The sequence below is a fragment of the Jaculus jaculus genome, chromosome X, assembly GCF_020740685.1.
Source record: "Jaculus jaculus isolate mJacJac1 chromosome X, mJacJac1.mat.Y.cur, whole genome shotgun sequence".
Lineage (NCBI taxonomy): Eukaryota > Metazoa > Chordata > Mammalia > Rodentia > Dipodidae > Jaculus > Jaculus jaculus.
Window position 1 is genome coordinate 77,688,085 of NC_059125.1, and position 10,468 is coordinate 77,698,552.

Here is a 10,468-nt window from a genome sequence, read left to right on the forward strand (position 1 = left end):
AAAACTGTAAAGTGAACTATTCCAAATGTCTTATGAAATTAAATTTTTCAACTAAGTTTGTCATTTAAGAATTCCTATAGTTCTTTTAAACAAATTTTGTATTGTAGTTCAAAGCAACATATAAATCCAGAGTAATGTTTATAAAATGTAATACTATGTTTTTTTATATCACACCATAAGTTGTACCAAGGTATTTCTACTTGGACAAATTAACTTTAAATAAAACCTGTTCCCTCTGGTTACAAAGAGTATATTTGGGATAGGGATATGGTTCAGTACTTAAAGGTGCTTGTTTGCAAAGCCTGCATAGCCAGTTCCATTTCACATTACCCATATAAGGGCAGACATACAAATTTGTACATGCATCTGAAGTTTATTTGCAATAGTGAGGCCCTGGTGTGCCCATTTATTCTATTCTCTCTTCCTCTATTAAATAAATTAAAAAGGGTTTGCTTTTAGAATATGTGAAATATAGCTCCAATGGTATTCCTTGATAGTGTAGTGCCACAAAGCTAAAAGATTTAAGTGAAAATATAAAATTCATTTCTCATCCTTTGTGTTTTATACTTTTCTCTAGTTCTCAATCAAAAGAGATTTTTACAGATATATCCATACAGATAGATAGAGAAAGATATGTATGCAAATATCTGTATATAAGAATATATATATGTACATTCTTAAAAGAAATCTATCTCAATATTCTGTCAAAGAAGATTTCTCCAACATTTCTCTTCACGTACATTCTTTGTGTAGTCACCCTATCATTTTCTAGCTTCATTGGTGCATGACTGAATGGACTGCTTTCAGTCTCCTCCAGTACACAGAACATTTTAAGGGCTTGTTAAACTTTCTTCATGACTGGTAGTCACATCCTCCACACACAAAGAAGTTAATAGGATCACAGAAAAAAAAATTACTAGCCACAGTTTGCAAAATATTAGCTTGGGTTGTCATTATCCACTATGCCTTTTTAATCCAAATACTAAGTATACTCTATCTCTAGAATTTTTAGCCTAATTTCATATTAAAGGGTGATAAAGATTTGTGTCTTTTTCATCTTTAATATTTTCCATATGAGTATATATTGTACATTGAACATATTTCCACAAGTGTTGGTTTTTATGTAAAATAACCCTTATACCTTACATTTAGAATGCACGGTTCCTGCTGTTGAATTTGGGAAATTTGGGAAAGTTGTTGAACCTTTGTGGGTGGAGGGTTCTTGGAGGAAGTGTGTCTGCCATTGTTTGCTTTGAGATAATATACTCTAGCTGCTTCCTTCCTCTTTTTCTAGAAATGGGATACTTGACTTGGTGACTGCTAATGCCATACTTTTCCTGCCAAGTTGCAACTTCACCTTGACACCATTAGCCAGACATAAACCCTTTCCTTCCATAAGTTTCTCTATTCTAGCCAACCTGTTATGCTGCAGGCCTCTCTTTTTCATCCATTTCTCTTCACATTTGTCTACTTTGTTCCCCTAACCAAGTTCACTTAGAAATTGGTGTGTGTGTGTGTGTGTGTGTGTGTGTGTGTGTGTGTGTGTGCATTTATAGGGTTATTTCAAGGTAATTTTTGAGGCAATCATGAATGGGGTTGTTTCCATAATTTCTTTGCTAGGAAGGATTTTATATGTTGATGTTGCACCTTGCCACTTTGCTAAAGTGCTTATCGGCTATAGGAGTTTTCTGGTAAATACCTTGTGTTTAGAATTATATCATCTGCAAATAAAGATATTTTGAGTTTTCTTTCTGATTAATATTCCTTTATTGGCTACTCTTGTCCTATTTTTCTAGACAAGATTTAAAGCACTTCTTTGAGTGAGAGTACAGAAATTGGATAGCCTTGTCTTATTCCTGATTTTGATGGAAAAGATTTGAGATTTTTCCCCATTTAGTAAGATTTTTCTGTATTTGTCTCATATAGTCTTAGTGATGTTAGTATATGTTCTTTCTATCCCTAGTTTCTTTAGGTGCTTTGTCATGAATGTATGTTAGGTTTTGTGGGAAGGCTTGTCTGCATCGATTGAGATGATCATGTGATTTCTGTCCTTGGATCTATTTATGTGACTTACATTTATTGCTTTGAATATACTGAACAAAACTTAAATCTCTTCAATAAAACAAACTTTATCATAATAAATGATCTTTTGTTGTGTTAAATTCAGTTTGCAAGTAATTTGTTGAAAATTTTAACATCATTCATTAGGGAAATTAGTCACTTTAAACTTTTTCTTTTCTTTTCATTTTCTCTTTGTCTGGTTTTGAAATAAGTGTAATATTAGCAGTGTAAAAAAGTGTTTGTTGGGATTCCTTCCTTTATAATTTATGGAATAGTTTGAGCAAATTTATGTTCGTTCTTGAAAGTCATAGTAGAATTCGGAAATGCAATCAATCTGAGAATGGAGTTTTATAAGTTGGAAAAATTTTTATCACTGCTTCAATTTCATTGCATATTATCAATCATTTTAAGTAATATATTAATTCTTGCTTTTCTTTGTGTAGGTAATGTTTATCTTGTAGTTATTCATTTCCTTCAGTTTTTTTTTAAATTTAGTGGAATATAAATTTTAAAGTATGTCCTATTGATTTTGTAAACTTAATTAGTATCTTTGTAATATCTCTCTTTTTATCTCTAATTGCATTATTTTGAGCATTCTCTCTCTTTTTGTTTCTTTGGGTCAAGATTTGTCCATCTTGTTTATCATTTCCAATAACCAAATTAGTATCTATTTCATTGGTTGTTTGCACTTTTTTCATTTCTATTTCATTGTTATTTGCCCTGATCTTCATCAGTTTTTCCTCTACTGTCTTTAGATGTGGATTGTTTATGTTTCCCAAAAGTCCTAAGGTACATCATTAACATATTTATTTAAGTTCTTTGTGATAAATGTTGGTATATATTGCTATAATTTTTCCTTTTAGAGCTGCTTTGTTTTTATCCCATCACTTTTAGGATGGTGTGGTTCTTTTTTTTTATCAGGTTCTAGAAGTTAGTTTTACTTCCTTCTTGATTTCTTCAATAGCCCATTCTGTGTGTGTGTGTGTGTGTGTGTGTCCATACTTTTCCCAATGTGAGGGAGATTTTCTCCTTCTGCCCTCTCCTTCTGAGAAGAAAGAGTTCTTCAGGCTTGGGCTTTTCTGCTTGCTTTCTCTCTGGATCCCAACTCTCCCTAAATAAATCTAATATTTGATCATTTTCTCTTCCCTGAGTCCATGTTTTCATTTATTTATTTATTATTATTATTATTATTATTATTATTATTATTATTGGTTTTTGGAGGCAGGGTTTCACTCTAGCTCAGGCTGACCTGGAATTCACTATGGAGTCTCAGGGTGGCCTTGAACTCACAGTGATCATCCTATCTCTTCCTCCCTAGTACTGGGATTAAAGGTGTCACCATGCCCGGCTTTGATTTATTTTTTAACTTGGACAAGGACAGAAAGTTGGAATACACAGGCCTCTGATCTCATGCATCTTTATGGAACCTAACACCTCCCCAGGCTTCACAAATCCTGAATCAGCAGTTTACTTTCTTATTGATTCACATTTATCAATGTTTGAGTGCTCTAAATTTTCTACCATATCTACATGCTCTCATATTCTGTCTGCCCTTTTACCATATTATTGGTGAGGCTTTCCATTTATTTGAAAGTAAAATATTCATTTCTACTATTGCAATTTGGTTTTTAGCAATATTTCTATTTTTAATGAATTCCATTTTCATATCCTATATTGATGTTTGTGTTCTCTTGGAATTAAGTCAAGAGTTTATATGCTTCTTATTTTATTTATCTGCATATACATATGATTATTTTATTTAAATTCTTTTTTTCTGAATTATTGTAGACCCACTAGGAAAATACAAGATTGTCAAATGAAAACCCTTATTCCTTAAATCACAATCATTTCAGGAATTGTTGTAGACAGCTCATGTTGCTAGGATAGATGTACAAACAGATACAGTTAATTGGAAAAGGAATTTATTTCAGGCTTTCAAATCTAGCAAGTTCCGTCAGTGGCAGAAGAAACTGCTTACTTCCATATATCCAAACAGAGTGGAAAAACTATAGCAAGCAAAACACCTAAAGAAGCATAACACACTACCAGAACTCTAATGCCTCTCCATACCTGTGGGCTAGAATCAGACCTGCTCTCAGTGACATATCCCCTCCAGCATCCTGCTGGAGACTGCAGCAGGAAGTTTAATACTAATAAAAAATAACTGAGGGTTTGGGGGACATATATTCACATTCAAACAACCACAGTAAGTAAAGATACACTTAAAGTACCACGTGTTCCAACATATTAGTTACAGTCAGTTTTGCTGAAAAGGAAAGAAAAAAATAATGCTATGGATTATCATTGGGTCAATAAAGTAAAAAGTAGAAGAGTAAGACACAAATAAATGGAAAATGATAGGAACAGAGTGGGAAGGATATAAAGCAGTTTTTACTAAATATAAATTTTAAAGAGAGAGAAAAATAAATATGATTATATAATTTGAAACAACCCCAGTTTGCAATAAATTGATACACAGGCCATTCTTAAAGCAGGACAGCCTATATTCTTTTGGATCACCTATGGCAAATGAATTGAAAAAGGAAGGCATGGGAGGGAAAAGAAGAAAGAAGGGAGAGAAAGAAAGAGAGAGAGAGAATGGGTAGATCAGGGCTTCTAGTCACAAAAGTACTCTAGTCACATGTGCCGCTCTGCATCTGGGTCTATGTTGACACTTGGGAATCTCCTCCTGGTCATTAAGTTGGCAGGCAAGTACCTGAACCAATAAGCCATCTCTCCAGCTCCAAAATTTCTGTTTTCATGCAGCACTTTTTCTTTGTAGCATAACAATATTCTGATGATCATGCTGTAGCATGTAGTCTTCTAACAGTTTTTCTAAAGTTTCAGAAAGTGGAATTCTTTCATGGTCTGGGGCCACTATCTCCGCAGGGTCATTTTACAGGTGCTGTGACCAAATAGCAAGAGCTATGGAAATGAAGATTTTCTAGAGTCTCTTCTTTGTCCCCCATTACTACTTTGCACCTTTTGTCTGGTCCCCCTATCTTTTTTTTTTTTCTCTATAAATCATCCCTTACTGAAATTTCAGTATCTATTTACTGAGCCTCTTTCTCTTCAATTGTGGTTCTTACCATCTGTTATTGATGCTTCTTATCACTGGGATCAGAGAGCTCCTCTTCCCCCATTCAAGATACATAGAATCAATGGGTATTTATATATGTACTATGAATGACAACTAAAATAAAATTGTTTTATTTGAATACACTTAAAGATGCATAACAAATATTTGCCTATATATAACGAATCCTAGTTAAACTAAGGTAAGTGAAAAAATAAATTAGTCATTTTATAGATGTGAATTCATTGAGAACACTCTGGCTGTCAGATAAAAGTAGTTTAGTTTTCTGAAGACTATTTTAGAGAATTGGTAACATATTTGTGAGCAATGACTTCTTTTGCTTTAATTATTAATTTATTTTCCCAAGCACCTTGATTATAGAAATAATATGTTGGATATTTTTGTGTAATACACATGTGTATTCCAAGTGGAGACTAAATAAAATTGTATGCTAGGCTATTATTTTTTAAGAAAGGTATTTATGATCCAGTCACATAATTATTTTAACACATGTATCTGGAATGGATCAGACATACATACCTTCTAAGCTAAGGACATAGTCATGGCCTAAGTTGACCCTAAGGCATATTTTGTTGTTTATAATTTATTACAGGTGTTTTTATTAAAATGTTATTAACTATAATACTTAAGAACATGCTTATATCATAAATTGGTCATGGACATAAGTCTTCTATCTTGGCTCCTCTATACCTGCCCCTTATTGCATAGGAATTCTGCTTCTACTTGAATGTTGCTGATTTATGTCCTCATTAATTTTCTGTTTTTTTCATTTTCCATAAATGACAGAGAAAATGTAAAACTCACTGTCATTAATCTGCCTGATTTTGTTTAACATAATGTCTTCTAACTCCATCCATTTTTGCTACAAGTAACAATCCATTATTTTTATTCTGTATGTATATATTTATATCATATATTATTTTTTAAATTAAAATAGATTAATTATAAAATACTGAGTTTTCCTAAAATATTACATATATATATATATACATATATACATATATATATATATATATATATACACATATATATTACATATACATGATATATTGATAATAAAATTATATGATCACATTTTTTCTCTCTTATGTACACTTATTCCCCATCTTAACTCCCACTGATCTCCAATCTTCTATTTTCATATCTTTAAAAACATCTATGTATGAGACTCCACATATGTGAGAATAGTTTGTGACATTTTTATTTATTTTGTTTTGCTTAGATTAGTGATCTCCTATGGTTTCCGATTTTCAACAAAGATATAATTTCATTTTTTAAAATTATGAACATACTTTGCATGAATACATAATGTGTTGATAGCATCATTTCTCTCCTCCCTGCCCCCATTGTGCTGGGGGTCCTTTTCAGTGGGGTTGCTGGTATTCACCATGGAGTTTTGGGTTATGTGTTGTGGAAACATCAGTCAGTTATGGGGGAGAGGCAATGCCTCTGGACATGATGCCCCAACCTGTGGCTCTTACAATCATTCCACCCTCTCTTCTGCGAAATACCCTCAGCCATGTTGGGTGTGTTTTATGTCTACATCAGTGATGAGCTCTCAGGAGCCTCTGGATTTCTGCTTTGGTATGTGCTCAGCATCTGTCTGCCTCCTTCACACTTGGCTGTGTTACTGTATTACATAGACCATGTAACTCAGAAAGCTGCTAGTTTTCTGTGTGGTCTAGAACAAGAAAAGTTTCTTTTTTTAATTAATTAATTAATTAATTAATTAATTAATTATTTGAGAGCGACAGACACAGAGAGAAAGACAGATAGAGGGAGAGAGAGAGAATGGGCGTGCCAGGGCTTCCAGCCTCTGCAAACGAACTCCAGACGCGTGCGCCCCCTTGTGCATCTGGCTAACATGGGACCTGGGGAACCGAGCCTCGAACCGGGGTCCTTAGGCTTCACAGGCAAGCGCTTAACTGCTAAGCCATCTCTCCAGCCCAAGAAAAGTTTCTTTGACAGGTCTAGGTTGTTATATAGGTTGCTCTGCCACTTGGTGCATATGATACAGCAGATCCAATGGTATGTGACATGTCAGTGACAGATAGGAATACTGTTTGGGATCTGTGAAAGGGCCCCATAGTGGAGGCAGTTGGGATTTTGGAGCAAGGCTCTACCATAACCTGAAGACAAATACTATCTCCTTGAGAGAAAACACTTGGCCTTCTATTGCACCTTAGTGGAAACTGAAAGCTTGGCAATGCACCATCAAATTACTATGTGACCTGAGCTTTCCATTATGTCCCATGAGGCCAAAAAGTTGTATGTGTACAACAGCAGTCCATCAGCAAGTGGAAATGGTATATACATTATTAGGCTTGAGAGGGCCTGGAAGGCACAATTAAGTTACATGAAGAAATTGCCCAAGTGCTTATGGTTGCTACTCCTATTATAGTGTCTTCAGTCTCCAAACATAAGCCTATGAGTTTAGGGGCTGTGCTCTATGAACAATTGAATGAGGAGCTTAAGGAAGGAAGGGGTACATTTTAAGCTTACACTTTCAATGGGAATTTCCTCATGGTTGGGCAAGTATCACAGGAGCAGGAAACTGGAGTCACATGATGACATCAGCAGGGAGGAAGTAGAGAGAAGTAAAGGAAGTGATCTGAGTTATACAATCTCAAGGCCTATCACCAGTGGCATACTTCTACTAGTAAGTTTACACCACTTAAAGGTCCAATAATCTTCCCAAATAGCATCAAAAATGAGCATTAACTACTCAAACACGTCAGTGCAAGAGGGATATTTTATGTTCAAACTACAGCATTCTTCCCATTGTCTGCCAAATCTTATTTCCATATCATGATGCAAAATACATTCAGTTCAGGTTCAATTTTTGTTTTCATTTTAGAGGGCAAGATGGAGAGCAAGAGCTAGAGTGAGCAAGAGAGAGAGTGGGGGGTGGAAGGCTCTCCAGGGCCTCTTGTCACTGCAAACAAGCTCCATATGTATGTGCCATCAGGTGCATGTGGCTTATGTGGGTATTGGGCAATTGAACCTGGGTCCTTAGGCTTTTTAGGCAAGTATCTTAACTGCTAAGCCATATCTCCAACCATCAGTTCAACTTTAAAAGTACCCATAATGTTTGCCAGTTCTAACACTGTAAGAATTCAAACACTTAAGTCTATGGGGAATATTTTACATTCAAACCACTACACAGCCCATGAAAATATTTGAGTTTGCTTATCCCTAACCTAATTAATATTTTGCTTTTTAATTGCTTTGAGTTATTTTAATCTTTTCAAAAAATATGAAAATTGAGGTTTGAATCCTCTTGGATTAGTCTTCTGGTTTCATTTTGCTACACTTGAGCAAGTAACTAGGTAAACATATATTGTAAGAAGAAGTACAAGGAACCCTGTTAGAAAAACTAGATCAAGTACTTGATTCATTATATTGTTTCATACAAGTGTAATCACAATCCAGTGGTAATATCTCAGTGATGCCACTAATGCCATTAAGTGATATTGATTCTAAAAGGTAAATTAATTGGATTTTTCTAGTCCATTTGTTTTGCAACTTGATAAAATGACTTCAATCTATGTATGTCATAGACAGCTTCAGATTTCTGGAATCAACTTTCAATCCAGGCATACTTATGGGAGGAAATGATTTATTAAAGCTTAAAAATTAAAGGGAAGTTCCATAATGGCAGAAGAAGATAGCTTACTTTTACAAGTCCAAGCAGAGAGAAAAGAAACTACCATCAGTACCACCAAGCACACTTCAGAAAACCTAGGCAAAGCTCAAACACTTTGCATACCTTAGACTGTAATTCTGATTTACCACCAGTAAAACCTCCTCTAGTCAAGTTACAAGCTTAAATAAAACTCCTGTATATATTAGGGCACATGCATTCAATCTACCATATTCTGCCACTATTGCCCAATAGATTCATAACCATCTCACATCATATATTGTGTTCACTCCAAATTACAAGGTCCCCATAGTCTTTACGAACATAAGACAGTTCTAAAATCCCAAGTTTCATCTGAGATTTAAGATTGTCTCTTACCTATGAGTCATGTAATTCCAAAACGAGTTATATATTTTCACCATACAAAAGCACATTTCCAACTGTTATAAGGCATAACAAATAGAAAATAGAACAATGCAAACAAAGCAATAAGAAAACATCAATATTTGCAGGTCAAGTCTGATACCATAATAAGGGACTGACAGTCTCTAGATTTTCTAATCCCATCCCTCCAGCTGGACTGAATAGCCAGAGAAGCTTTCCATGTGAATCAAGAGCACGTAATGGTAGCCCTTACACTGTCGTGATATATTCCAAATATCTCTTGGTCTCCATGCAAACCATGGTCCATCTTCCAATGGATTCAATAGCCTCTTTTCAGGTTTATCATGATCTGCCTCATGACATGTCTCAACAATGGCTTCTACAATTATGTGCACCTCATGACCCAGTCCACACATTTTTCTGCATCCGTAACCAATACCAAGTCTGTAGAAGACAGACATATTCTTAATTTAGGGACAAAATAAATATTTACCTTGATGACCAGGTTTCTTCTCTAGTCAACTCTTTACCAAAATGTTTATATTTCTATCATAGTCTTTCCTCAGACATCCTTTCAATAGTTTAACTGTAAAGTAGTTGGGTCATCTTCCTTATAAATATTGTGTTTGGCAATAGCAGAGTCAGCATCCAGTCTTTGTGCCAAGAATTTTCAACTAGTTTGAGTCTTTCCAAATTAAAATCTTAAATGTCTCAGTCCAATATCTTTAGCCACACAAATCAGTCCATTACAACTTTGACCTTTATAAAACTCTCTGAGTATGAGAATCAAAATAAAGCCACCCCTTATATCCAGCTCCAATAATATTTTCTGCAGTCTTTCCTTCCCCTTATAAAGTTCATAAGCCAAGCATCCAAATGCAATTCTCTCTGCACTTACCATTTTCAAACTCTCATCAGAACAGTCCATAATACTTGGCTTACTGCTATAAAAGGCCTCTTTAGTTGCAAGAACTAAATCCTTGCTCATTCCTCCAAAACAAAATTTCCAAAAAACCAAACTCTACATGGTGAGATTCATCATGGAGCAACACCCCAAGTCTGGTATCATTTTTTTTTTCCCCTTTGGTCATAGAAAGACTCAGGTTTCTGGGAAAAACTTCCAAACCAGAGACCATTATTGGAGGAAAGTATATTTTTAAGATTACATATTGAGAGGAAGTTCTATAATGGCAGGAGGAGCTGGACCACTTTCACAGGTCCACACAGAGAGAAAAGCAATCACCACCAGCACAAGCAAGCACACTTCAAGATCCCCAGACAAA